The sequence below is a fragment of the Podarcis muralis genome, chromosome 17 (assembly GCF_964188315.1).
Source record: "Podarcis muralis chromosome 17, rPodMur119.hap1.1, whole genome shotgun sequence".
Lineage (NCBI taxonomy): Eukaryota > Metazoa > Chordata > Lepidosauria > Squamata > Lacertidae > Podarcis > Podarcis muralis.
In genome coordinates this window covers 29,147,458-29,175,331 of record NC_135671.1, presented here as the reverse complement: position 1 = coordinate 29,175,331, position 27,874 = coordinate 29,147,458, and the positions used below count along the sequence as shown (strand labels likewise).

Sequence of the window (27,874 nt, the reverse complement as noted above, 5' to 3'; positions counted from 1 at the left end):
GATCACTAAAGATCAAGCTTACTAGCTGCTTTGCTTCTCAGTATTTTCTGGTTGGCCTCTGTTATTCTCTCCTACCAATAGGGAATCTATGTAAGGACTCTATATGGGCTCTTAAAAAGGTAAAGGTACCCCTGCCCGTACGGGCCAGTCGTGTCCGACTCTAGGGTTGCGTGCTCATCTCACTTAAGAGGCCGGGAGCCAGCGCTGTCCAAAGACACTTCTGGGTCACGTGGCCAGCGTGACGAAGCTGCTCTGGCGAGCCAGCACCAGCGCAGCACACGGAAACGCTGTTTACCTTCCCGCTATAAAGCGGTACCTATTTATCTACTTGCACTTAGGGGTGCTTTCGAACTGCTAGGTGGGCAGGAGCTGGGACCGAATGACAGGAGCTCACCCCGCCGCGGGGATTCGAACCGCCGACCATACGATCAGCAAGTCCTAGGCACTGAGGTTTTACCCACAGCGCCACCTGCGTCCCAGATACCCCATAACGGAAAAGGGCAATTTTTGTTTACAACACTACTCAGAGAAGACGTGTCTGAATGTCCAGTAAGCAGGACCTGCCAGTGCTTATTGGCAGCTCCAGGGCTGCAGCTTATATGCCTCCACAAGGTCATGGGAAAGTGTCTGGGCTTAGCATACCAAGCCAGCTTGTTTATTAATATTATCAAACAGCATGCAAGGAGGGGGGAAACCACTTAAAATTCTTCTTTGCTGGGGAAAGGCACCAACCTTGTCTTTTTAATGCAACAAAGTGCTAGTTTCCATGCTGTGGCATTAAAAGCAAAGGGCACAATGTTAACCATGTCTACTCAGAAGTAGGCCCTACTGAATTCAATGGGGCTTACTCCCAAGTAAGTGGCTTTAGGATTGCAGCCTGTGGGTGCAGCTGCTTCCTGACATTTAAAGAAGAAACCTTCTTCGCTCACACGCTGCTAAATACTCACAGCTTGCCTGACAGACAGCGTTTAGCAAGTAAGCTGGGAAAACTTTAATCTTATCATTTCCTTAATTATGGGCTGGATCAGTGAATGCACCTAATGGAAAGGAGGGGAAGAGAAAGTTTTTGTGAAACACCTCTTTTTTTATGAAAAAGAAGTTTCCTTCGCATTTTTCTTCAGCAAAGGAGCTGGTTGCATTGCCCATTTATTGGGAATCTGCCACCAGAACTAATTGCACTTCCCAGAGGACAGGTTGTGTTGTGTTGTGTTGTGTTGATGTGATGTGATGTGATGATGTTATGTTATGTTATGTTGTTATGTTATGTTATGTTGTGTTGTTATGTTGTTTTGACCTTTAACGCCCTTCACGGCCTATGACCCTCGTACCTACGGGACCGCCTCTCTGGGTATGCCCCACGGAGGACCTTTAGGTCCATAAATAGCAACACCCTAGAGGTCCCGGGCCCTAAGGAAGTTATATTAGCCTCAACCAGAGCCAGGGCCTTTTCAACACTGGCTCCAGCCGGTGGAACGCTCTGCCTCATGAGACCAGGGCCCTGCAGGATCTGATTTCTTTCCGCAGGGCCTGTAAGACAGAGCTGTTCCGCCTGGCCTTTGGCTTGGAGCCAATTTTATTCCCTCCCCCTCTTTCTTTTTCTTTCTTCTCCTGTGATGAGGCTCCATTTTAATATTTTAATGTTTCAATATTTTAATGTTGTATTTTAATTTTGTTTTTAAGTTGTATTCATTCAATTTGTTTTTATTATTGCTTGTTAGCCACCCTGAGCCTGGCCTTGGCTGGGGAGGGCGGGGTATAAATAAAAATTATGATGATGATGATGTTATGTGGGGTGTTATGTGGACCCCTTGAATTCTAGGTAGCCTGCAGCTGAAGTACTAGCAGATGAGGCTCGTTGCCTTTTTAAAAAAAAGGTCAGAGGTTTTGTGCCTGTTACCAGTGGCATGACAGACATGGACAGATGCCTCTTCGCCCAGGACTGCAGGGCTAAGGAAGTTTCCCCTGTGGGTTTTATCCAAATCATGCTGCTCCAAAAGTCACAGGGGCCCTATCCATGCAGAAAGCAATGTGGTAAGATTCTATGGGATTTTGATATTTGGAAGTGCTTCTGAGAGCTGCCCGGGAGATTGTCATTTCTTTGGAGACTTCTAGCATGTCTTTACGGAAAAGTAATCTAGAGGGCCATGCCTTCCCATCAGATGTCAAGGAAATAAACAACTAACTGACTTTTAGATGTTATGGCTGGGCAATGGACTCTTTCACATTAGGCAACCCTAATTGTTTGAGGCGAGGTACCTTGCTTTGCCAGAAATAAATTTCTTCAGGAGATAAGGAAAGGGATAGCTCCCTGTGGGGGAATATGTCAAGTTTGGCTTTTCTCCATTTCTCCAACCTTAAGTTCAGTTTTCCACATCATCACATGAAAATTCTACACCTTTTCAATGTGAGTTTCTCCTAATATTCACATTTTGCAAAGCAGTTACCCCTAATATAATGCATTTCTGTATGTTATTTTCACTAATATACCTGTATGCCTTTGAATACACATCCTACCCTAGTAGCGTTTTAGTGCATGTTACTTGACTGCGAAACGACCTTGCAAAATTCAGATGAGGGCAAAATTGAAGGATGGCTGTGGCTTGGTTTGCATAATGTTTCAGAAAGCGGGAATTAAGTCAGTTCACTTTTAAATGTGAACGGAATTGAATTTCTCTTCCATTCATAATCACAACATGTGGGAAGGTTTGTGAAGTGCTCAGTTCATGGTATTTGTACATGCAGGTAAGTTTGTCATTTCATTGAGGAATACCTCAACTTTAAATGGGTGAGGAGGCAAGATCTCTTCTACCAGGCGTTTGGCTAGTACTTATATTTCAGGAAAACCACACAAAAACAGCAATACTGAACCCACTTATCTGGGACTTACCTGAACTCAATGGGACTTACCTCTGAGTAATGTATAGGATCATTCTATAGCACTCCCATCTGTGCAGTAACAATTAAGTAACAATTATACCCTTCAACCTGTATAACCTGTATGGCCGACTCTGGGGTTGCGGCGCTCATCTCGCTTTATTGGCCGAGGGAGCCGGCGTACAGCTTCTGGGTCATGTGGCCAGCATGACTAAGCCGCTTCTGGTGAACCAGAGCAGCGCACGGTTTACTTTCCCGCCGGAGTGGTACCTATTTATCTACTTGCACTTTAACGTGCTTTCGAACTGCTAGGTTGGCAGGAGCAGGGACCGAGCAATGGGAGCTCACCCCGTCGCGGGGATTTGAACTGCCAACCTTCTGATCGGCAAGTCCTAGGCTCTGTGGTTTAACCCAGACAGAATAATGCCCGCTTGTTTTACAGGTGCTGATATGCTTAGGATCACGAGCATTGATCTTTGTTTCATCTTTCATTTCTCAGAAGTCCCCCCCCCCCCTTAAAAATCTATAACTGCTGAATAAGCAGAAAGGCTGAGGAAGTTCATGTTGATGTGAGCTTCCTTAAAAGTCACCAGAATTGTGTAATGTGTTTTAAAGAGATGGTGTGTTGCTTTCTGGGTGCTTAGAAAGCAGATGTCCTTAACAAGGCTGGGCGTAGAACCTTGTTGCTCACATCTAAGGCATGGACGCTGTTACGTACTGAAGTTCTCACCCTGGGCCAGCAGGGGGATACTGTAGATAGTTCAGGTCCACATATGCAAATAAGGGATCGAAAGTGACGTTCAGTGATTGGATAGTTACAGAAAGTTGTTACAGTTACGTTGTACTGGAGCTCTATATAAGCAGGCTGGCTGAACCCTTCAGTTCAGTTCTGTTCTGACCCGTGAATAAACAAGAGCTGTTTGGAGAATCGCTGTGTCGTCTGATATGTTCACCCACAACTTAACAGATGCCTCTCCACCCTCTTTGCCCCCACAGTGGCCAAGCAGACGCATCTCCAAAGCCCACAAGCAGGCGTCTTCCTCTATTGCTCCACAGTGACTTGTATTTCTGGCTGCAGTTTCCGTTCAAGCTGGAATAAAGTACACTGGGAGAAAAAAAGAAAGGCGATCTAATCTCGCATAACTCCAGAAGCCCAGAGGGGAGTGGAGCCCAGACAGATAAACACAGGTGACTGGCCTTAGCAAATCTTTCTAGAGAGCAAATTCAAAGGAGAGAAAGGGGACTGGGGATTAGCTGATGGCTGTGCAGATGGTGCCATGAGAGGGAGAGTTTTTGCATTCACGGAGCGGCACAGGGCTTGCTGCCACGAGAAGCGATTGTTCGGATTAGACAGTCGGTCTCCATTTCAGCAGATGGGCCTCCAAACCTCCAGGGTTCTGAATGGGCAAGTATTGTGAGGTGGATTTGAAGTGGAAGGCAAAAAGAGGGAAGCTTCTCTGTGTTAACTCATCGTCCAGGGAACTGCTGTCAACGTTGCATACAAGAGGAAGGAACTGAAGGCAAACTGTCAATGAAAAAGAAGAACTGAAATATTATATGGAAAGGACTAGGAAGGCTGGTTTTTCTGCTGCATGCAGGAAACGGGAAACTGCACACAAACACTTGTTAACACATGTCCAGATGACTCGTTGCCAATTAGCTCAGTTTAACTGGAACTCTGCACATATCCTGTGATTTGGGGAGTCCCTTGCCATGGACAGATCTGCAGGTGTGAAATATAATCAGAGTCGAGAGTGGATTTCATGCTCTTTATTCAGCTCATAGTGGTAAGGAGGAATGAATGTCCCCTCAAAGTATCTGATTTATATACAGTGGTGCCCCGCAAGACGAATGCCTCGCAAGACGGAAAACCCGCTAGACGAAAGGGTTTTCCGTTTTTGAGTTGCTTCGCAAGACGATTTTCCCTATGGGCTTGCTTCGCAAGACGAAACGTCTTGCTAGTCTTGCGATTTTTTTTTTTGCTCCCCCCCTTTTTCTAAGCCACTAAGCCGCTAATAGCCTTTTAGCAGCTAAGCCGCTAAGCCTTTAATAGCCGCTAAGCCGCTAAACCGCTAATAGGGTTGCTTTGCAAGACGAAAAAACCGCTAGACGAAGAGAATCGCGGAACGGATTCTTTTCGTCTTGCGAGGCACCACTGTACATTATTTACACAATGGGCTGCACGTGATTGGCTAATTCCGGAATTCTCCTGTAGGCCAATCAGGTTGTGGATTCACTTCCATCTGGAGCCGGATTGGGTGGCTCCTGCAGACCAATCATACTGCTGCATTGTTGTAGAACCAATCAGACTGCTGCATTCTGAATCCTATTGTTCTAGGACCAATCAGACTGCTGCATTTTGGATCCTATTGTTCTAGGACCAATCAGACTGCTGCATTTTGGATCCTATTCAACTCAGTACATAACAAGGTGGAAGTGCTGAACTGATGTCTTGCCTCGGTAATGAACTGGATGAGAACCAACAAACTGATGCTCAGTCCAGAAAAGAGTAAGGCCCTGTCAGTTGGTCATTTCCTCGATCAGAAGGATGGAAGCTTGCCTGCTCTTGATGGGATTGCAATCCCTCCAAAGGAGCGGGGACATAGCCTGGGGATCCATTGCTGACTTGAGACTCAGGTGGCCTCAGTGGCCCGGAGTGCCTTCCATCAGCTTCATCTGGTGGCCCAGCTGTACCCCGATCTGGACAGGGACAGACTAACTTCTGTTGTCTATGCTCTGGTAACTCTAGGTTAGATTACTGCAGTGCATTATACATAGGGCTGCCTCTGAAGACGGTTCAGAAACTTCAGCTAGTACAGAATTCGGCAGCCAGGCTGCTCACCTGGGCAAGCTGGTTTGAGCATACAGCATGAAATATACTCGGAGCAGCGTAGTGATTTCATGCTCTTAATTGCAGCTTGTAAAACAGTGAATGAATCCCCCCCCCAACCCTCAGGCTTTATATACATTATTTACACAACGAGTTCCGTCTGATTGGCTGATTCTGCTTCCCTCCTGGAGCCTGAATGGTTGTTGCATTCTAGGATCCTACCTGCCTATTGTTCTAGGATCCAAACTTAGTACATAACACTGCACTAACCCAAGCCCAACTTCACGGGCTACCAATTCGTTTGCAGGTGCAATTCAAAGTGCTGGTTTTGACCTGTAAAGCCTTAAATGGCTCAGGACCACAATAGCTCAAAGACCACCTCTTTCCATATGAACCTACCCAGACCCTGAGATCATCATCTGAGGCCCTTCTTCATGTGTCTTCTCTGTGAGAGGTTTGGAGGGTGGCAACACAGAAAGGGGCCTTTTCTGTGGTGGCTCCCCATTTGTGGGATGCTCTCTCCAGGGAGGCTTGCCCGACGCCTTCATTCCTTACCTGAAGTTGCCAGGTGTTTCTCCCAGGCCTTCGGCTAATATAACCATCTGTGGCCTTTTAAACTGGGGAGTGGGGTGGTTTTATTATTTTTGTTACTATGCTATGTGTTTTTATATCGTAAACTGCCCTGTGATCCTCAGACAAATGGCGATATAGAAATTTAATTAATTAATAATAAAATAGTGCTGTCTGTAAGCAATTTTGTTCAGCCAGGTCAGTCCGTTTGCTCAATCGCCGTCCCCTGCGCTTCTGATTTATGGAGACCCACATGATCCACTAAAGAAAGAGAGAAAATGTTATGTACTGAGTTGAATAGGATTCAGAATGCAGCAGTCTGATTGGCCCTAGAACAATAGGATTCAGAATGCAGCAGTCTGATTGGCCCTAGAACAATAGGATTCAGAATGCCGCAGTCTGATTGGTCCTAGAACAATAGGGTCCAGAATACAGCAGTCTGATTGGTCCACAGGAGCCACCCAATCCAGCTCCAGGTGGAAGTGAATCCGCAACCTGATTGGCCTGCAGGAGAATCCCAGAATTAGCCAATCACATGGGGCCGATTGTGTAAATAATGTATATAAAGCAGACATTCTGGGGGAACTTCCATTCCTCTTCACCACCATGAGCTGAATAAAGAGCATGAAATCGACTCTCGACTCTGAGTATATTTCAGAAAAGTATGCGTCTAAGATAGAAACTGATTTGAAGGAGTGGAAAACATTTACCGAGCTATTATTTCAATGCACAAAATAACTCCTCCAGCCCCAGCCCTCTTAGTTTTCGCTGTTGCAGACTTTTCTGCCAGAGTCCTCATCTGGATGAAACAGAACTTCTTTTTGCTGCTACAGACCAACATTTGCGGGTTCTGCATAGCCCATGTGTTTGTGGGAACACAAACAAAGGATCCTAAGGGTATTTACAAAAGGGGTGGGTGGGTGTTTTCCTTTGTGTGTTTCCTAATAGGATGGTGGGCTCTTCACTGTGCAAAAAATGCCACACTCCATTTTATAAGGAGGCTCTCTCTAACCATCTTGTTTTCATTCTGCCCTAACTAATGAACTGCAAAGAGAGGGGGGGAAATTGCTTCTCCCTCTTAATTTGTTGTGCTGACTGTAAAGTTCAATTACATTAATGGTTTGCAGTGTTTCTGAGATCTCAAGTACTCCAGCTAATTAATCACCCTGGAGTTATATTGTGCACAGTGCAATGAAACACTTAATACGTTGATGAGACCCAACATAGTCTTTTGCACTTGGCGGAATGAATGTGGTGAGATGAATGGATCGGGGGAGGGGATCTCAAAATCTCTCTGCCTTTGAGGAGTGGTAAAAAAAATAGTGAGATAATAAGGACGATTATGGCAGGGAATTCTGTATCTGTATTGTGATTTAGAGTGCTCCAAGTACTTTTGCATATGTTTTCTTTTGCAGAATTGCCTTACCCCAAAAGAGCACACTCAATTTCATCAATTTGCAAAACTGGCACTGTTTCAGGTGCACAAAATGTAGGCTTGAGCTTTTTCTGGCAAAGTTGTTGAGCTTTTTTGTCAAGATCTCCACAAACAATTGAAGTTTCCCCCTATTTCTTAGGGAAATCAACCCCAAAATCAACACTTCCTATACTGGCTGCCATATGCCTGGGTTTTCCCACACAGTTTTGCTGCTTTTCAGAAATTCTGCCGGAATGCCATTTTTGACACCTATGTCTGGGAAATTCTGGACATAGGGCAGCCCTAACATAATGCTTGTTCCTTACTTGTAAGAAATTAGTATTTTAGTCTGGCAGCAACTACCCTTTCGAACTCCCTACCTGTTGACACCAGGCAGGTGCCTTCGCTGCACTTTGCTGTTCCAGACATGTGGAAGTTGCATGTGTGTTATTTCTTTTTAGCTACTGTTGATTGTAACAATCTTTTGTTGTTATCAATTGTTGTTATCAATAATTTCAGTGTTTTGTTTCCTATTTTTGTAAACCATTAGGTGGTTACAATCTAGCGATATGTTGTTGTTTTTTAGTCGTTTAGTCGTGTCCAATTCTTCGTGACCCCATGGACCAGAGCACACCATGCACTCCTGTCTTCCACTGCCTCCCCCAGTTTGGTCAAACTCATGCTGGTAGCTTCGAGAACACTGTCCAACCATCTCGTCCTCTGTCGTCCCCTTCTCCTTGTGCCCTCCATCTTCCATCATGAGAAGCAAAAATGGAGTCTTCTCTTCTCATGAGGTGGCCAAAGTACTGGAGTCTCAGCTTCAGGATCTGTCCTTCCAGTGAGCACTCAGGGCTGATTTCCTTCAGAATGGAGAGGTTGGATCTTCTTGCAGTCCATGGGACTCTCAAGAGTCTCCTCCAGCACCACAATTCAAAAGCATCAGTTCTTCGGCGATCAGCCTTCTTTATGGTCCAGCTCTCACTTCCAAACATCACTACTGGCTAGCAATATGTACATTTTGTTAAATAAAAACAAAACTTCACAACCTCGTAAGGCAGATCGGGATTATTATCTGCATGCTGAAGCTGATGGGGCTGAGTTGCAACAGATTCCCTGAAAGTGCATAAAGAATTGAAGGCAGAAGCAAGACGGGGGCTTTTCTGTCTCAGCAGGTGTTCTGGACCATAAATGGAAGATAGTCCTGCCACATTCAGTGGGGCTTAGTCCCATTTAAGCATGCAAAGAGCTGCAGCCTTAGTCACCGTGCTACACTATGGCTGGTGTATGACGGGTGTAATGATAAATCATAGTTTATTGTGAGAAGCTTAGCCTCCCTTGAGGTTCATATGTGGAAATCTCTGGCACAGGCAAAAGGTGAAGTTCAGAAGCTTCCATTTTTGCTTCCATTTTTGGTCAGTTGTAGCTTGTCATGTCACCCAACCTAGCAAACTGAGGTTAGCATGTACAGTGGTACCTCGGGTTAAGTACTTAATTCATTCTGGAGGCCCGTACTTAACCTGAAACTGTTCTTAACCTGAAGCACCACTTTAGCTAATGGGGCCTCCTGCTGCTGCCGCGCCGCTGGAGCCCGATTTCTGTTCTCATCCTGAAGCAAAGTTCTTAACCTGAAGCACTATTTCTGGGTTAGCGGAGTCTGTAACCTGAAGCGTATGTAACCCGAGGTACCACTGTAGAGCGATTCATCACAAGAGGTTGCTCACAGACACCCCATTGGAATGGCAGTCCCCATCAACGGGGGGGGGGGGGCTCCTCGGTCTCCTCAAATATTTTATTGCAGGAGCGAAGGGTCCTTGGGTTCTACGGCTCAGGTCTGCCTCTGCTTCTGGCTTGTGTGTATTCAGATATCTTCTTTCTTAGAACCACCCCCCTCTTTAAACTGTCCGATTCCCATTTGAATAATTGTTTGTGCATGTGGAATAGACGTTTGTGATGGTGCAGTCTCAGAGACCAAATCCCTCTCGCTTTTCAGCCATCACCCCCCCCCCACCGCAACTTATTATGGAAAACTGCAGTGATTTTGACCAGTACTTGGCATTCATTATTGGCACGATATGCACAGACTATAGTAAGAGCACCTTGCTGTGTAATAGGTTTAATACCAGAGCTGTACAAATATTTATTTATGTCTCCGGCAGCACCAGAGTACGACCTTTAAACGGATTGATGGTTGACTGCAATGCTTTAAGGATAAGTAATAATGCTCTCACTTGTCAATATTTGCTCCGTGACAAGTTATAGCTAACAGGGGTGAGGAAGGGTTCAGACGGGCAGTGCTGAAACATCAACATTAGCTAATAACAATAATCCTTGCAGAGGTTTTGGAACATATTACGCGTCCAAAAGTTCTGCAAGCTATTTTTAGCTTATGTTAACCATCCTTTTTAACGCTGCTTGTGTTCGGCAGGCCAGGTCTATTCACTAAATAAAGCTTCCCAAGTTTTTCATGCTGCTCCAGGGGCAGCGCGTTCTGTTTCCCTGAGGCGAAACAGGAAGCGCCACCTTCTGCTGCCACACCTGCTGGCATTGGCCCTGGCACCAGTGCCAATTTCAGGTAACACGTCACCCCATTTGGGCAAGATCTTGTGCGATTTGGGGTGTGAATTTGGCCCAAATCTGTGCTGGAGGCTGCAGGTCTGCCGCCTTGAGAGCTTTTGCCACCTGAAGCAGCTGCCTCGGCCGGCCAGCTGTGGACTACCCCTGTTTAACCACACATTCCTCCAGGTATTGGCATCTAATGTGTGTTTAAATCCTCTTGGCAGCCAATAGCATCGATGCCTCAACTCCCATGGCCCAACAGAGCTCAACTTGGAGCAGAGTTGACTTTCTGGGCTCTTTGCATCCTGACAGGTGGGAAGGAGAATTTCACAGGTGCAGGCAGCAGTTACCTGTGTCAGAGACAGGGCACCTCGGGCCTTTCTGGGTGGCCTTTGGGACCCCACCTGGGAAAGTCAAGTAGTACCCAACATATGCTGGCTTAGGAACAAGGGGGCTTCAGATTACATTTTCCAGTGGCAGCTTGAAAACAGGGGCAGAGCAAGGTGGGGGGCGGTGAGTGCGGACCCCCCCTGGGTGCCATTTCCTTTTCTTTTTTAAAAAATACATTTTTATTAATTTTGACATACAATTTATAAAATGTACCAGACAAATTATTACAAATACAGTCTTTTTGGACTTCCCTCAGCACCTCCGCTGATCTTCCGTCTTAATCACTTTATATGCATTACTTAATTTTATATTGTCTTTACCTCTCTTAACATATCATCTCCCCTTCTCCAATTTTACAATATTTCTAACAATACTCCTCACAGAACTTCCTGCAAACCTACAAACGTCGTTTGATCATCACAAATACTTTTCATATAGTTCATAAATTTACTCCAGTCTTCGGTAAATTTCTGGTCCCGTCGGTTTCGGATCCTTCCTGTTAATTTATCTAATTCTGCATAGTCCATCAACTTCATTCTCTATTCTTCGATCGTCGGCAATTCTTCTTGCTTCCATTTCTGGGCTAATAATATTCTAGCTGCTGTTACTGCATATGAAAAAAGTTTACATTCTTTTCTGTTTATATCACTTCCCACCATTCCCAGTAGGAATGCTTCTGGTTTCTTTATAAACGTATATTTCAACATTTTTTTCAACTCATTGTATATCATCTCCCAGAAACATTTCACCTTTTTGCATTCCCACCACATATGATAGAATGTTCCCTCTTTTTCTTTACATTTCCAACATTTACTGCTAGATTTATACATTTTTGCTAACTTAACCGGAGTGGTATACCATCTATACATCATTTTCATTACATTTCCTGGGTGTCATTTCCGAGGGGCGTGACATGCGGTGCCCCACCTGCCCGTGACTCCCTGCTACCCCAAGCCATCGGGGGAAGAGGGGGAGCTGTGCCGCTTTGCTGGCAGCCTTCCCCTCTTCGTTTTGACAGCCCTGCGCACCTGGGCTGCTGGAGGGGAGAGGACGGGAAGGAGGCAGGTGAGCAAACAAGCAGAGGGTGGATGGAAGGAGAGAAGCACAAGCTTCCTCTACTCAGGACCCAAATCCTGTAACCCCAAAAAAGCTCAATAACTTTGGCCAACCCCCTCCCCTGAACAACAACTGGCAATGACAATGGGTAGATCACAGCCACTCATTTTATACTGTGAGTAGATCACAGTCTCTTGGGAGTCCAGCTAGATTTCAATGAGTGTGTATGGGGGGAGGATGACAAGAAATTTTCCGCCCCGGGTACCACCTGACCTTGCTACGCCACTGCTTGCAAAAGCAAGCCATGCCCGAAGTGAGGTCTAAACCACTTGGAAAACTGCCTGGTCCTGCAAGGCCACTAAATGCCCTTTCTCTTCGCCAGCCAGTGAGAGGTCTGTTCTGCTGTCTCTGTCTCCCCATCACTTTGCTCCCCTGGCATGTCTTGCCTCTGTCTACTCCAGCCATCACTCCACCAAGATGTTTCTATGGCAACGCTGTCGAGCCACGGATGAGACATTTTTATTTAAACCCGAAAGATAACAGGAGACCATGCCAGACAAATTACCTCCAGGCAAGCTGCATCGCCTTGTCAGACGAGGAGGGCTTCCTCCCTTACGCCAGGGCTTTGCACACGCTACACATTGAAAGCATGTGACTTCTCCCGCAAAGAATCCTGGGAAATGTAGTTGACACCTCAGCTCTGCAATTCCCAGCACCCTTAAGAAACGACAGTTTGCGAGAACAAGAAATATAACAGGTGATAACAAAGTATTGTGTACAAAGAACAGAATGTAACATTTGATGTAATAAATCAGAAATGGAAGTTGGGGGAAGTCAACAGGGAGGGGGGGAAATTGGAAAATGAATGTTAATGCGGCAAGAGTATTGTTAGCCCAGAAATGGAAACAAGAAGAAATTCCGACGAAAGAAGAATGGCAGACGAAATTAATGGACTATGCAGAATTGGACAAAATGACAGGAAGGATTCGAAACCTGCGGGACCAGGGATTAACAGAAGATTGGAAGAAGTGTGTGAATTATTTGAAGAGCAACTGTAATCAACAAATTACGCTAGTAGGACTACATGAAGTTTTGTAAGGAGAAATATACGAAGTGTTACAAAGTAGAAAAAGATAGAGATGTTGGTTATGAGTTTGAAATGTAACAGGGAAGATAAGAAATGCATACTGAGAGATTAGATTGGAAAATTTTCAGACAGGATTGATGGAAGTCAAAAATTTGAATAAGATGTAAAAGTATTTTTAATTACTGTTGAAAATGATATGTTAAAAAATAATAAAAATTATATTTTTAAAAAAGGAAAAAGAATGTTAAGTAATGATATTGGATATTTGTCCTGAAAAAGAAAATCAATAAAAAATATTTTTAAAAAAGAAACGACAGTTTGCAGGATGCTTGAACTGGGCTTTAAATGTACAGTGTTGTTGTTGTTGTTGCTTTCTTTAGTTTTCGAATGTTGATTTTTGTGTGTTGTGTATTGCTATTTTTAGATATCTTTCGTGTTGTTGTTGTGTGGAAAATACTAATAATTTTTTTTTATTTTATTTTTAAATGTACAGTGTTTATCAGCCCAAGTGCAGAGAGGTGGGAAACAGGGCTGGGCTACCCATGGAGACTGAGTGAAGCAGCCGCCTCAGGCGGCAGAAGCCAAAGAGGCAGTGAAGTCATGGGACCCCCACCCAGGGACAGAGGAAGGGGGGTGCGGTGGGGCCAGGCCACTCTGAGTGCCATCTCTGAGAGGGGTGACAAAATGCCGGGCGGCACTCACCGCAGGACCTGAAGTGCGCCTGGGCCACGCATCTCTCCTGGGAGTGATGCAGTGGCTTGGGCACCCGCAGGCTCCACGCTGCCCCATACGGTCCACCCGCCTCCTCCCCCTCAGCTGTAGGGCAGCTGAGTGGGAGGAGGAAGGCAGACTCCTTGGAGGCCCCACAGAATGTCCTGCCCCGGCTGGCCCTGCCCCAGACGCCTGATCAGCTTGCTCCACTGCTGCCCTCACCCGCCCCATCCGGCAGAGAAGTGGTGCCAGCAGCAGCAGCGGCGGCGGCACTGGTTTCTGGTGAGATTTCACTGGTGGGGCTTTGTGAGCGCCACCACACAACCCAGATATGGGAGGCTCAAACTCGGCTCCGGTTTGTAAAATGGGGGAAAGCAGCAGAAACTAGCATGCAAAGGTCATCACTGGCACGGCTGATTGAAATTGCTACGCGAACAGGATAAGTAAATTATTAGACTGTGTATAAGTACAGGATTATCTTTTGCTCCAGCTGTGTATGCACAGGGCTGCTCGGAAAGCACAGCTCGGGTTGTGAAAAATATCTTTCTTCAGCTGGTCTTCACCCACCAGGGATAGAAATGGCATATTGTATTTCCAGATGGCATATTGCCAGATGGGCGGGATATAAATAATAAACTATTATTATTATTATTATTATTATTATTATTATTATTATTATTATTATTTGTTGAAGGTGTGCCTAAGTCAAAGCTACTGTTTACGTATATAGTGAAAAATTCTGAAAACAAAATAAAAATAGATTTCATTTGTAATTAGTCATGACTAAACTTTAACTTTAATCCACTGAATATTCTCCTTAGCTTTTGCATGGAATGGAACAAAAAGAACAAAAGTTGATCCAGAATTTATTAATGGAAAGAATCAAAATTTGGAAACTTGCCAAGACAAGCCAAACCAAATGAAACCCAGCTAGATGGGCGGGGTATAAATAATAATAATAATAATAATAATAATAATAATAATAATAATTAAGCAAATCCTGAAAAAAAGAGCAAATCCTAAAAAAAACCCCACCTTGGCTACATTTATTCATTTTATGAATCTGAAATTCAACTTGGATGTTAATATAAATTTAATCTTTGATCTACCGTTCTAATTGTTTTACTTTAAATAAAAAGAAGTACATTTCGTTTAGCTTCCCAGTGAATAAAGAACCTTCAAGCTAAATAAACTTGCTTATATGCTGCCCCATTTCTCAACTATACTGGAAGAGATTAAGAAACCTATATTCAGTGTTTTCTATAGGGAGTGATTTGTAAAAAATACCTTAAAGTGCAATGAGAAATCCAGAAATTAGCTTGTGACTAGTGCTGTCTTCCATTGATTAAATCTGAGATTCTAGAACAATAAACTAGAACAGCATTTTCAACCTTGGGGGGCAACTCCTATGCCTCTTCCCCATGATTCCATCCCCGTTCTTCTAAGTCACTAACATCTCAAATGACATATTTGTTTTCAGTGCCTTCGGGCAGATGGAAATTTCCTTCCTTCCTTTGAAAGTCAGTAGAGTAGGAGACTCCTCATCTTGGAGTTGTGGATTCAAGCCCCATGTTGGGCAAATGATTCCTGCACTGGACCCGATGACCCTCGTGATCTCTTCCAACGCTACAATTCCATGAAATTCTAGGAAAATTTTATGTATGGTTCATAGATAATGGCCTTAAAGCTTCGATGATTTCCTAAACTCCTTTAATTGGCGCAAAAACCTATCCAATCAAGCAGATTAAATGGTTAGGCAATGAGCCTGATGTTCTCCAGACCTTTTAGAGTTGAATCTAGAATTGCCTGTTGTACAAGGTTGCATTGTACCCCACGCAGAACACTCAACCAAATTTCTTATAATTAAACAAGACAGGAAGTGCATGCTGTAAAATTTAAGTGACATTTTAATGACTCACTTTATAACATGAGGGAACAAAGAAGTCTATTCCAGAGGTCATGAGGATCTCATTTACATAATATATCTCTTGTACAAATTAAAGTATTACACAGCCCTTATATTACAGCAACACTAGAACGGTTCAAACTGCATGGAGTGCATTAAAAAAAAGTAATACTCTCTTCTAAGAAATACAATGGAATAACAAGCTGAATCTCAAAAGTCTATTTTGTGCAATTCACAATAATCACAGCAGAAATCAAACCTGGGAGCTGTTTCACATATTGCATTAAAAAAATGCACACCTAAAAATTTATGTATAGATCTAAACCTATAAATTACACAGAGACAAATGTGTTTGGAAATACATCATTAGCAGTGGGGAAGAAATTCAGTCTAATTCACATTTTAATGCAATTTGCACTTTCTAAAGCAACACATAAAGAAGGAGCTATCCTTCAAAATTCACACTGCCCTGAATTTTGCAGTGTACAAAATGTGTACAAAAATGCATAGATTGGTTAAAATAACACCCTCAAAAACATTAGGTAAAATTACAGTGGTACCTCCGCTTATGTATCCCTCCGGTTACGTAAACTTCGGGATACGTAAGCGACAAACCCGGAAGTATATTTCCGGGTTTTTGCTGCGCACACATGCACAGAAGCGCTCTACTGCCGCATGTGTGCGTGCAGAAGCGGTCTCTCCAGTTGCGAAAACATCGGGATCTGGCCAAGCCTCTGGAATGGATCCCATCTGCAACTGGAGATACCACTAGTCAAAACAAAAAAATTTCCTTCCAGTAGCACCTTAAAGACCAACTAAGTTAGTTCTTGGTATGAGCTTTCGTGTGCATGCACACTTCTTCAGATACACTGAAACAGAAGTTGCCAGATCCTTCTATATAGTGAGAAGGTGGGGAGGGGTATTACTCAGAGGGGGGTGGGAATGGGTGATTGGCAGATAGCTGTGATGAGCCTGGAGATACCACTGTACTTGTAAAAATGTGTATATTAGGCAAAACTGAATAAAAATTGGTATGCTAGGAGTAGCACACACTAAAATGCTGGCGGATTATTGTGCAGGGTTTTTTAGGGGGGGATACAGATAACATCATGCCCCCAACCACTGATGGCTGCTTCATATAGATGTTGAATAGCAGCGGGCACAGAATCAAACTTGGTGGCATGTCACAGGGAAGCTGCCAAGATGTAGACAGGAGGTAGACATGTGTCTCAAGGCTGTTATCTGGTGCTGGTCATGCAGGTAGGAGCTGAACTACTGCAACATGGGTCCTCCAACTCCCAACCCACAGAGAGGGCCCAGGAAGATGCTGTGGTCCATGGCATCAAAAGCCCCTGAGAGATCTCCAAGCCAGCCTTCGTGTGGCCCTCTCCCACCTCTCCCTTGAAGGAGGTCACCTGCCAGGGTGACCAAGGCTGATTCCTCACCAAACTCAGTCCTAAATCTCTGCTAACATAGGTCCGGATAATCTGTTTCCTCCAAGGGGGCCTGCAGCTGAATCCAATGCCATTTATACAGGAAGGTAAGGGATCTTTTCTTACTCCATCTGCTTCTTAAAGGTAAAGGTAAAGGGACCCCTGACCATTAGGTCCAGTCGTGACCGGCTCTGGGGTTGCGGCGCTCATCTCTCTTTATTGGCTGAGGGAGTACAGCTTCCGGGACATATGGCCAGCATGACTAAGCCGCTTCTGGCAAACCAGAGCAGCGCACAGAAACGCCGTTTACCTTCCTGCCGGAGTGGTACCTATTTATCTACTTGCACTTTGACGTGCTTTTGAACTGCTAGGTTGGCAGGAGCACGGACCGAGCAACAGGAACTCACCCCGTCACGGGGATTTGAACCACTGACCTGATTGGAAAGTCCTAGGCTCTGTGGTTTAACCCACAGCGCCACCCGCGTCCTGCTTCTTACGGGACCACAATTCTGGGTCTTTGTTTTTTTAAGTGCTGCATACTCTAAAAAGCAAAGGTTGAGAGCTGCTATAGAGCCATCGCTGTGCACTTCTGTGAGTTTACAGAGGCACAAACAGAGGCATTTTGAAGAAAATGCGTGAAGGGAGAAAGGTCAGAGGGCAGCAATGAGATGGATCAAAAGGAAGTGCCAGTGATGATTGTGGAGGCTTCTTATAACAGGTCAAGGCATTGGCCGAGATCCAAGAAACACATGGGCCCATCACATGGGAAGGAGATTGTCATCAGGTTCTAAAACAAGAAATGAGCACAGCAAGGCATCAGAGCAAGGAGACAGGAGACATGCTGGAAGATGAATGCAATACCTGCCAGTCAAAAGCTCTCAGTATTTAATGCCAGCCTCTATTCCTCGTGATTTTAGAGCCCAAAGGAAGCCCAAGGCCAAGGCTCTGCTGGCAGTTGCCGTCTTTGTCCAGCACAAGCAGTTTGGTTGCCAACTAGGCTTCTCTTGAAGACTGAGGGAATGTCAGAAGATGCTTGATTTGGGCAGCAAAGCTTAAAATACAGCAAATACAGGTGACACTTGGAAAAGTAGAATATCGTTGAAAAGTTCATTTATTTCAATAATTCAATTTAAAAGATGAAACTATTATATGAGATAGACTCATGACTTGCAAAGCGAAATATGTCAAGCCTTTATTTGTTATAATTGTGATGATCATGGCGTACAGCTGATGAACCACAGTGGACCAACACCAGCTAATGACATGGCTCCCCAAATCTCTTTTCTGATGAGAGCAGCTTTTGCATCTCATTTGGAAACCAAGGACCCAGAGTCTGGAGGAAGAATGGGGAGGCACACAATGCCAGATGCTTGAAGTCCAGTGTGAAGTTTCCACAGTCTGTGTTGATTTGGGGAGCCATGTCATCAGCTGATGTTGGTCCACTGTGCTTCATTGAGTCCAGGGTCAACACAGCCGTCTACCAGGAGATTTTGGAGCACTTCATGCTTCATTCTGCAGACGAGTTTTATGGGGATGCTGACTTCATTTTCCAGCAGGACTTTGGCACCTGCCCACACTGCCAAAAGTACCAAAACCTGGTTCATAGCCCATGGGATTACTGTGCTTGATTGGCCAGCAAACTCACCTGACCTGAACCCCATAGAGAATCTATGGGGCATTGCCAAGAGACAGATGAGAGACATGAGACAGAGCAATGCCTTTCCGAGTTTCACCTGTAACTTAGAATAATAGAGTTGTGAGGGACCTTGAGCACCATCCAGTCCAAACCCTTCAATGCAGAAATATGCAACTGTCGCATACAAGGTTTGAACCTGCAACCTTGGTAATATCAGCACCACACTCTGACCAACCGAGCTTGGGAGAATCATTTAAAATGTAGTGTACCTAACAACATTGCTTGTTCAGTTAGATTCTTCGTTTTCATTGAAACCTTGTCTTACCAAGGGGTGAGGAATCATTTTTTGCTTCTCACTTTTTAAAGTTGTTCTTGTTTCTCATTAGATATTTTTCTCCTGCTGTTCCTACTTAACTTCCACCTTCCTTGACCATTGGTCCATGATGACTGGGGATGATGGGAGTCCAATGGGGCCATAGGTTCCCTACTGAAAGAAAAGTCCTGTTGGAAGAACCAAGAGGCCACTGGGTCCAGTCTCTTTCCCTGTGCACTCGCTAAATATATTCTGGCTTTTCTCAAACTCTACAAAGTGTGGTGTGTGTGTGTGTGTGTGTGTGTGTGTGCTCAGGGAGAGGCACACTTCCCTCTTCTCTTTAAGTTACCGGGTTAAAACCATTTTATTCACTTGAGCTCTTGGTGAAAAACAGTGAGAAACAGTTTCTATCCAAATGCTATTTTGGTTTTAAACGCAGGTAAGGAGTCTCTCCAGTAGTGATGTATGGAAGTGAGATCTGGACCATAAAGAAGGCTGATCGCTGAAGAATTGATGCTTTTGAATTATGGTGCTGGAGGAGACTCTTGAGAGTCCCATGGACTGCAAGAAGATCAAACCTATCCATTCTTAAGGAAATCAGCCCTGAGTGCTCACTGGAAGGACAGATCCTGGAGCTAAGACTCCAATATTTTGGTCACCTCATGAGAAGAGAAGACGCCCTGGAAAAGACTCTGATGTTGGGAAAGATGGAGGGCACAAGGAGAAGGGGATGACAGAGGACGAGATGGTTGGATAGTGTTCTCGAAGCTACCAGCATGAGTTTGACCAAACTGCGGGAGGCCGTGGAAGACAGGAGTGCTTGGCTGCTCTGGTCCATGGGGTCATGAAGAGTCGGACACAACTAAATGACTAAAACAAGGAGTCTCTATGGGAGTATGTTATATTTGAAAAATGGGGCATCAGAGTTTTTAGGGGACTAACCAGGCTGGGATAGCTGGGATAGCAGGCTTGTTGGCTTTGAATGTCTTATTTGGTTTTGTTTTTTTCAATTTTGTTGTTCTGCATGGGACAATGACAATAAAGATTATCGTATTGTATCGTATCGCGTAACAGCAGGTTCTCCAAGGTCAGAGCTAGCAGTCTTTCCTGTCATCTGTGATCAAAATTAGGGTGCAAAGCTCCACAAGTGAGCTCTGGCCCCCTACCCTAGTGCAACACCGTTCCTTAAAAAACCCCACTGCCTTAAAAGTCTAAAATGCTGAATATTTCCTTGACGATTCCTTGCTGTTTCTTAGATCCTTAATGATGCACCCACATTCATTGGAAATCTTAGAGACCTGCTGAAATGGTGCCACGCGGGGGGATGGGAGGAAGGGAGCAGAAGAACCATGCAGGAAGAGACGATGAGCAGCTAAGAAGCAAAGTATGCCAGTGGGCTTATTTTAAAAAATAAAAGGGAAGTCTGCCAGGCAGCAGCAACCCTGTGGCTTCAGTCACTAGAGCGGCTCATGCAGGAAAAGGCGGCTATATTTAGCACAGCACCACAACCTTCTCAAGCCCAAATCCAGGCACGTCGTCAGCAACACAGCATTAGCAAAAGCCTGACAAATTCCTGCTGGTTTTAAAATACTGTCGCGCACTGTCCCCCCCCCCCCCGCAACCCGGTGGCAGATTTTGCTCTTTGTGGCCTCTTTTAATGTGGCAACAGATGGTCAGGTCGGTACAGTACATCCAGATTCAGTGCTGGCCTCCCTCTCTGTAAGTCGGCAAAGCGGTTCAGCCGGGTCTTGCTGCCGGCGGGATTTTACCAGGCACAAGGTCTGGGATGACAAAGGAAGTGATTAGCCAGCAGAGATTTCTGACCTCGGGAGGCTTCTGGGCATGAAGGATCACCCCCGCAATCGCTGGGGAGTTTCTGGACAGGCTCCCCAGAATTACCGTATTTTTCGCTCCAAAAGGCGCACTGGACCATAAGGCACACTGCACCTAGTTTTTAGAGGGGGAAATAAAGGGGGGGGGAAATCTTATTCCCCCCCCCCCAGCCCCAAAGAGTAGCGGACAGGCTGTACGCAGCCTGTCCACTTCTCCCAGAGCTTCTGGGGCTGCCGGGGGAAGCCCAGGTTCCCCCCCCCTACACCAAAGAGTAAAGAAACCAAGACAGTGAGCGGGATCCATCCCCAAAGAGCAAAGAAGCCATAGCCACGTGCAGCCTCTCCCGGCCAGAGGGGCTGCGCACGGCTATGGCAATACCCCCACCTCCCGCAAAAGCCCACAGGAGCCGCGCACCCTTTCAGGAGCACGTGGCTCCTGCGGGCTTTTCTACGAGGAGGGAGAAGGGACTGACTGGCCGCGTCAGTCCCTTCTCCCTCTTGGGGGCATTTCCTGCCTGCCTCCTCCCTGCATTTGCTCCATAAGACGCACACAAATTTCCCCTTACTTTTTAGGAGGGAAAAAGTGCGTCTTATGGAGCGAAAAATACGGTGCTTGGGCAAATCTCGCTACTTACCTGTGCTTTGTGGCACAGGAGGAACCCACATGTCACAAAGGCCTTGAGTGTGGAAACAGAGGGAGCTATGCAGTCCTTTGGATCTGCCAATTTGTCTAATAAGGGCATTTTTGTGTGTGTTAATTGCCCTATGGTACATTAAGGACGACTGTGGGTCTTTATGGGCCCTGCTGCTGAAGTCCCAAAGTTCACTGCCCCAATATTCTGCTCCCAATGAAGGCATTTTTTTGTTTTGTTTTGCTGCAGCAGCAGCGACAACAACTTCCTGGCTGCTGCTGCCTAATGGCAGAATTAAAATGGTAGTTTCAAAAAGTACTACATATAGTGCTATTTTATCCTGCAGTCTGTTTTCCAAGGCCAAAATCCTTTTATTGTTCACTCGCAAATCCCATTTAACTAAGCCCCCCTGCAATGCTAATTAGTAGCTTTCTTATAGATTCTGCCCATTATTATTATTTTTTGCTTTTAATTTAGTGCATTTGGGGGATTTATAATTTACCGCCCCTTAGACAGCATCTGTTGCCAACATGAAGCTTTTATAACTTGCTTTCTCTTCCCCATCAATTTTTATTTGATGGCATTCCCCCCCCCTCTTATAGCAAAATAAAACTTATCTGAAAGGAAACCACTAACCAAAGCCACTTCTCCAATGAGGAACTCAAGTTGACTGACCAAGGAGCAATTAATCACTAATTCCTCAGCTGCATTGAACAAGAGAAAGCAGTAAAGGGGGCAGAATAGGTAAGGAAGAAGCTTTTATCTAATCAAATTACAACTTTAATTTAAGTAGCTTTGAAAAGCCTCAGAGCACCGCCCAAGTTGGCAAGGCAGGCACTGGAATTGCATTTTATTACTGTGCTGAAAAATAGACATAAATCAGCTATTAAACATGGCAGGAGACCACGCCAGAAAACCAGAGGGTTGCAAACATTTGGCCACATCACCAGGATTCTCAGGAAAGTGGAGAAAGAATGGCAGGGTCAGGGAAGACAGCTAGTCTTATAAAGAACACAAGTAATTTATTGCAATAAGGTAAAGGTAAAGGGACCCCTGACCATTAGGTCCAGTCGTGACTGACTCTGGGGTTGCGGTGCTCATCTCGCTTTATTGGCCAAGGGAGACGGCATACAGCCTCTGGATCATGTGGCCAGCAGGACTAAGCCGCTTCTGGCGAACCAGAGCAGCGCACAGAAACGCCGTTTACCTTCCCGCAGGAGCGGTACCTATTTATCTACTTGCACTTTGACGTGCTTTCGAACTGCTAGGTTGGCAGGAGCAGGGATCGAGCAATGGGAGCTCACCCCGTCGCGGGGATTCGAACCGCCGACCTTCTGATTGGCAAGTCCTAGGTTCTGTGGTTTAACCCACAGTGCCACTCATGTCCCTAATTTATTGCAATAGTGCTAGGATAATTCAGATAATAAATCTATCCTCCCCCAGCTGATTTTAACTGCACGATTTTCACCGACCTGTAGAAGGTACCATTGAAGTATGTGATGTTACATTAAATGTGGACAGAGAACAGTGAGCATCTGGGCTTGGTTTTTAGGTTCAGGAATTGGACAAGACAAGAACAACAAACTGGTAGCCAGCCAGCCCTAAATCGATGCCCCCAGCAAGTTTAAGAAAACTACCACATCCATCTATGGAAGAAAAGAGCAGTTGCAACTAGAGTCCACTACAAGGAAAAATAACCTAGGAGCAGATATGTCTTCTATATGATAGCTACCAAGAACTTTATAAAACGAGCTGCAGAATGGGGAAAAAGTAGTAGTTTTAACCAATAAAGAAACTTGCATCAAAGTGAGTCAGTGAGACTGCATGGGAGAGAAGCAAACAGAAGCAATTTTTTTGCAAAGAGGAAAGTACCATATTTTTTGCTCTATAAGACTCACTTTTTCCCTCCTAAAAAGTAAATGGAAATGTGTGTGTGTCTTATGGAGTGAATGCAGGCTGCGCAGCTATCCCAGAAGCCAAAACAGCAAGAGGAATCGCTGCTTTCACTGCGCAGCGATCCCTCTTGCTGTTCTGGCTTCTGAGATTCAGAATATTTTTTTTCTTGTTTTCCTCCTCCAAAAACTAGGTGCGTCTTGTAGTCTGGTGCATTTATAGAGCAAAAAATACAGTATTTCCATTCTCAGAGCACACTGTGGACCAGGGTGTTTTGTTCCCTTAAACAGAATATCCCTGGACTAGACTTGTTTGTTTAAATGGGAAAGAATGAATTCCAGACATCACCATACAACAGAGCAGGGCAGAACGCTGTCCTTCTCGATGAGAATACGTTTGATTAATAGTGAAGAGTGTGTGTCCATATGGCGCTCAATATCACTTGCCCTAGAACAGCTGTTTGTGAGATGCCACTTTACTCAGCCTCCTGCAGCTCAGAAGCCAGCAACAGGCACCGACGTATTTTATTTCTGCTCTTCAGCACATCAGTATTGCTGAAAGGATATCCATGAAATGCCAGAACAGAAATTCTCATGTTCTGTGGAGTTATAGTTCCCAAAACACAGATGGTGCCAAAGTTTCAAATTAAATATCCCCCTAGACTACCCAGAACAATTGTGGCAATCATTTAAAAAAAACAACCCCCCCCAAAAAAACCATAAAAATATGCAGCTCCCAAGCCTTTAATCTACTGTTTTTGCCTCCATTTCAGGAGGAATCTAAAATAATCCTCAATTCGGTCTGATGCTTTGTTGCTGTTGTTTAGTCGTTTAGTTGTATCCGACTCTTCGTGACCCCATGGACCAGAGCACGCCAGGCACTCCTGTCTTCCACTGCCTCCCGCAGTTTGGTTAAACTCATGCTGGTAGCTTCGAGAACACTGTCCAACCATCTCGTCCTCTGTCGTCCCCTTCTCCTTGTGCCCTCCATCTTTCCCAACACCAGGGTCTTTTCCAGGGAGTCTTCTCTTCTCATGAGGTGGCCAAAGTATTGGAGCCTCAGGATCTGTCCTTCCAGTGAGCACTCAGGGCTGATTTCCTTCAGAATGGAGAGGTTTGATCTTCTTGCAGTCCATGGGACTCTCAAGAGTCTCCTCCAACACCATAATTCAAAAGCATCAATTCTTCTGATGCTTTACTCTTCCATAATGCTGCATTTCACAATGCTGACCACAACGTTGATTTTCTTCAGGTTAAAACCCAAGGAAAAATCTGTACCAGCTGCCTTGCGAAATATCTTTGGGGAAGAAAAGGCTAAATTCTACACAAATCTGGAGCAGAGTCCCTAAGGCAGTTTCATGGCACCTTGTAATCCTCCTTCCTGCAGCCAAGCGGGTGCCGAACGTTTTGCTCTGCTTTCCTTTGGACCATGTCAGCGAGGCTGAGAGGGGGGTCTTGTCATCTGGGCAGCCGAGGACCTCCAGACACACTGCCCAGATATGCGCCCCAGAAAGGTCACTTCAGGAAAAGCAATGCAGGAGGCAGCAGTTAAGAGTTCCCGGTCTCTGCAGCCACAGCAGGCGCTGTGATTCTCCAGCAATTTGACTTCACCCTTGGAGGCGAACTCCATCGTCTCTCGAGACAGGCAGATGCCAACAAATGGTGATCTTCTACACAACATGAGATAATAGTCAAGTGTGTTCAAGTCATCTCATTTACCAAATCTCTGGTTTTAATTCTTTAGGTAGCCAAGCACATTGTTAATTTGAAAGTGCATAACAATATCTTAATTTTAAGGCCTCTGAAGTCGAAGCGCTGCAAGCATGTTGCCCCACCTACAGGAAATGAGAGTTACATTTTCTCTGCTGGAGACAAGAGTTCTCTTTGCCAGGGCGGAGGGGCACGTATCAGTTGGTAGGGGCAGCAAGCATGCCTTGCCAGTGTGCAACTGGGAGTCCGTTTGCTCCTGATTTTGTGTGAGCTGTCCTCTCTCCACAGACCCATCGATACCACGCATGATGCGAAGGTGGGAGGAAACGGCTTCATGGGATAAAAGTTCCCTTCCCTTGCTTGATTTTGTACATATATTTAAACACCAAATAAAATAGCCAGCCCCCTCTACTGCAGACCCGGTTGCAGAGTCCACCACTCCCAACTGTTTGCTAGGGGAATGCAACAAACCCAAGGTGTGTTTTCTCTTCACTATAGTTTCTAACCCATGCAAGTTAGAATACAGATTGCTATAAGGTAAAGGGACCCCTGACCATTAGGTCCAGTCGTGGCCGACTCTGAGGTTGCGGCGCTCATCTCGCTTTATTGGCCGAGGGAGCTGGCGTACAGCTTCCGGGTCATGTGGCAGGCATGACTAAGCTGCTTCTGGCGAACCAGAGCAGCACACGGAAATGCTGTTTACCTTCCCGCCAGAGCGGTACCTATTTATCTACTTGCACTTTGATGTGCTTTTGAACTGCTAGGTTGGCAGGAGCAGGGACCGAGCAACAGAAGCTCACCCCGTTGCGGGGATTCGAACCACCAACCTTCTGATCGGCAAGTCCTAGGCTCTGTGGTTTAACCCACAGCACCACCCACGTCCCTACAGATTGCTATATGGTACTACTAAACAAATATTTATGGAGGCAGCTGAGGCAGGTTTTGCTTCCAATATCTACATCTAACTAATCACTGTGCTTGGAGACAAGAAACACTTCCCTCTATCAGATCAGACTGACTCTCAATGTCTTTTGCATCTTCTACATAGCTTTGGCTCAGCTGTTTTAAGCTTTTTAGGTTTGGCACAGGGCTCTCTTTGCAGTCTGCTTACAGAAGCCAAGATTCTGGAGGAAGACCCATTTATAAAGGCTTGACCAAGAACAATCCACTCTTAACACAAAGGAAATGTTGTCCGCCTAGATCCTAATAAAACACTTTCAACCATAAGGCTGCATTTTAATGTATTGCTGCAAACAACTTCTGTTATGGGCAATTCTTTGTTTACCTTGGTTGGCAAGATGTCAACAGATCAAGTATCAGGAGAGGCTGAAAGCATGTGTATCCCTCTGAAATTCAGCACTGAAAGGAAAAAACTATTCGTTGAGGGGATGAGAAATTGCCACACTTGGCTCATAGCAGATGGCAGAACTCTGCAAAAAGGCATTTGGAAACTAAGGAGGATAGAGAATACAACATGGAAGCAAGCGTCACAAAGACGTGCCAATATCATAACTGTGTCAGACTGGTCATAATTCCCTTACAATTCTAGAAGCTTTTGCAATGACAACTGGAAGGAGATTCTGCTGACTCAGAACATTGGTGATTTGTAGACATCTTTTGAGAGCAAAGCGAATTGAGAGCTTTCTTTTAGACATAGAATCATGGGAAAAGGAGGGCAGTCTGGATTTAAAGCAGCAGAAAGGGCACTTCTGATACCTGATCTCAGTGGAGGAGAGTGCTGAGGAAATGGGGGATGGATCCTGCCAAACTTTAGACTGACAGGAGCAGGTGGAACTTGCTCTCCTGCGATTGTGGGCAATTTGGATGAAAATGGCATACCTAGAGGTTGCCTGGTTCCTGATGTATCCCTTGAACACCCCTTCCAAAAACACCGTGACCAGAGAGCGCTGGCAACTTGTTTCCTGCCATAAGAAATCAGGACTTATCACAAGAGACAGCCTCTCCCTGGTGTTTTGCTTATGTGGAGTGCTGTGTGGTAGAGAGAGACATTATTCCCAGACATGCTGCATCACCCACTAAAACCCACGTTCAGTCCTGTTGGGCAGATATACCAGCAGAAGCAGCTCATCCTTTGCTTCAATATCAGGTGTGACTAGGTTAGCCGTATCACTGCAACCCAGTCCCTCCCTTTGGAGCAGGGATTGGGACCCCGGGACCCTCCAGGCATTGCTGACCTACAGCCCCCATCATGCCTGACCACCGGCTGTGCTGGTTGGGACTGATGGGGAGTCGGAGTCCAACGATAGCTGGAGGGTCACGGGATTCAAAACAACACATCTAACAGGAAACTTGGGTCGTGGTGGGCCTACCGCTTGGAAGGAAAAGGGGCCGCCACCCCAAACAAAAGTGGTTTCCACATACTGGGAGGTGGGGGTGGGTGGAATTGTATTATGTGCATGAAGGAGTGTCCCCAACCATATCGTTCTGCCTGGACGCTGAGGTCCAGCTCTGAGAGCCTTCTGGCGGTTCCCTCCCTGAGAGAAGCGAAGTTGCAGGGAACCAGGCAGAGGGCCTTCTCGGTGGTGGCACCCACCCTGTGGAATGCCCTCCCACCAGATGTCAAAGAAATAAACAACTATCTGACTTTTAGAAGACATCTGAAGGCAGTCCTGTTTAGGGAAGCTTTTCATATTTGATGGATTATTGTATTTTAATATTTTGCTGGAAGCTGCGGAGAGTGGCTGGGGAAGCCTAGCCAGATGGATGGGGTATAAATAAAAAAATATTTATTATTATTATATTCAGCTGCTTATAAATCAAGTACTCAATTGGCACCGTAAGCACCTCTGACATCCAAGGACTGCCTCTTGAGAGTAGCTGAGAGAGAAATTGAAGGCATCGGGCAGCCAAGTGTTAGGATATTAACTGAGGGGGGGAGTGAGGGCTGTGTGAACTGGGCTGCCCAACCCTGCAGAGCTTCTGGCAAGAGCTACACCATTCGCATGCAGCCCTGCCGTTCAGATTTCCGTGTGCTCCCTTCATTCCAAGCAAAGTTCTGGAGCTCTTCCCCC

General features: G+C 45.4%; 1 long non-coding RNA gene across 1 annotated transcript; it reads left to right on the top strand.

The window, feature by feature from the left end:
- The first annotated feature begins 485 nt into the window (after positions 1–485).
- On the top strand, positions 486–26,237 carry LOC114587951 (uncharacterized). Its single transcript, XR_003704357.2, has 3 exons — positions 486–975; positions 16,655–16,934; positions 24,385–26,237. It is a non-coding gene; the product is annotated as an uncharacterized LOC114587951 (long non-coding RNA).
- Positions 26,238–27,874: the final 1,637 nt, after the last annotated feature.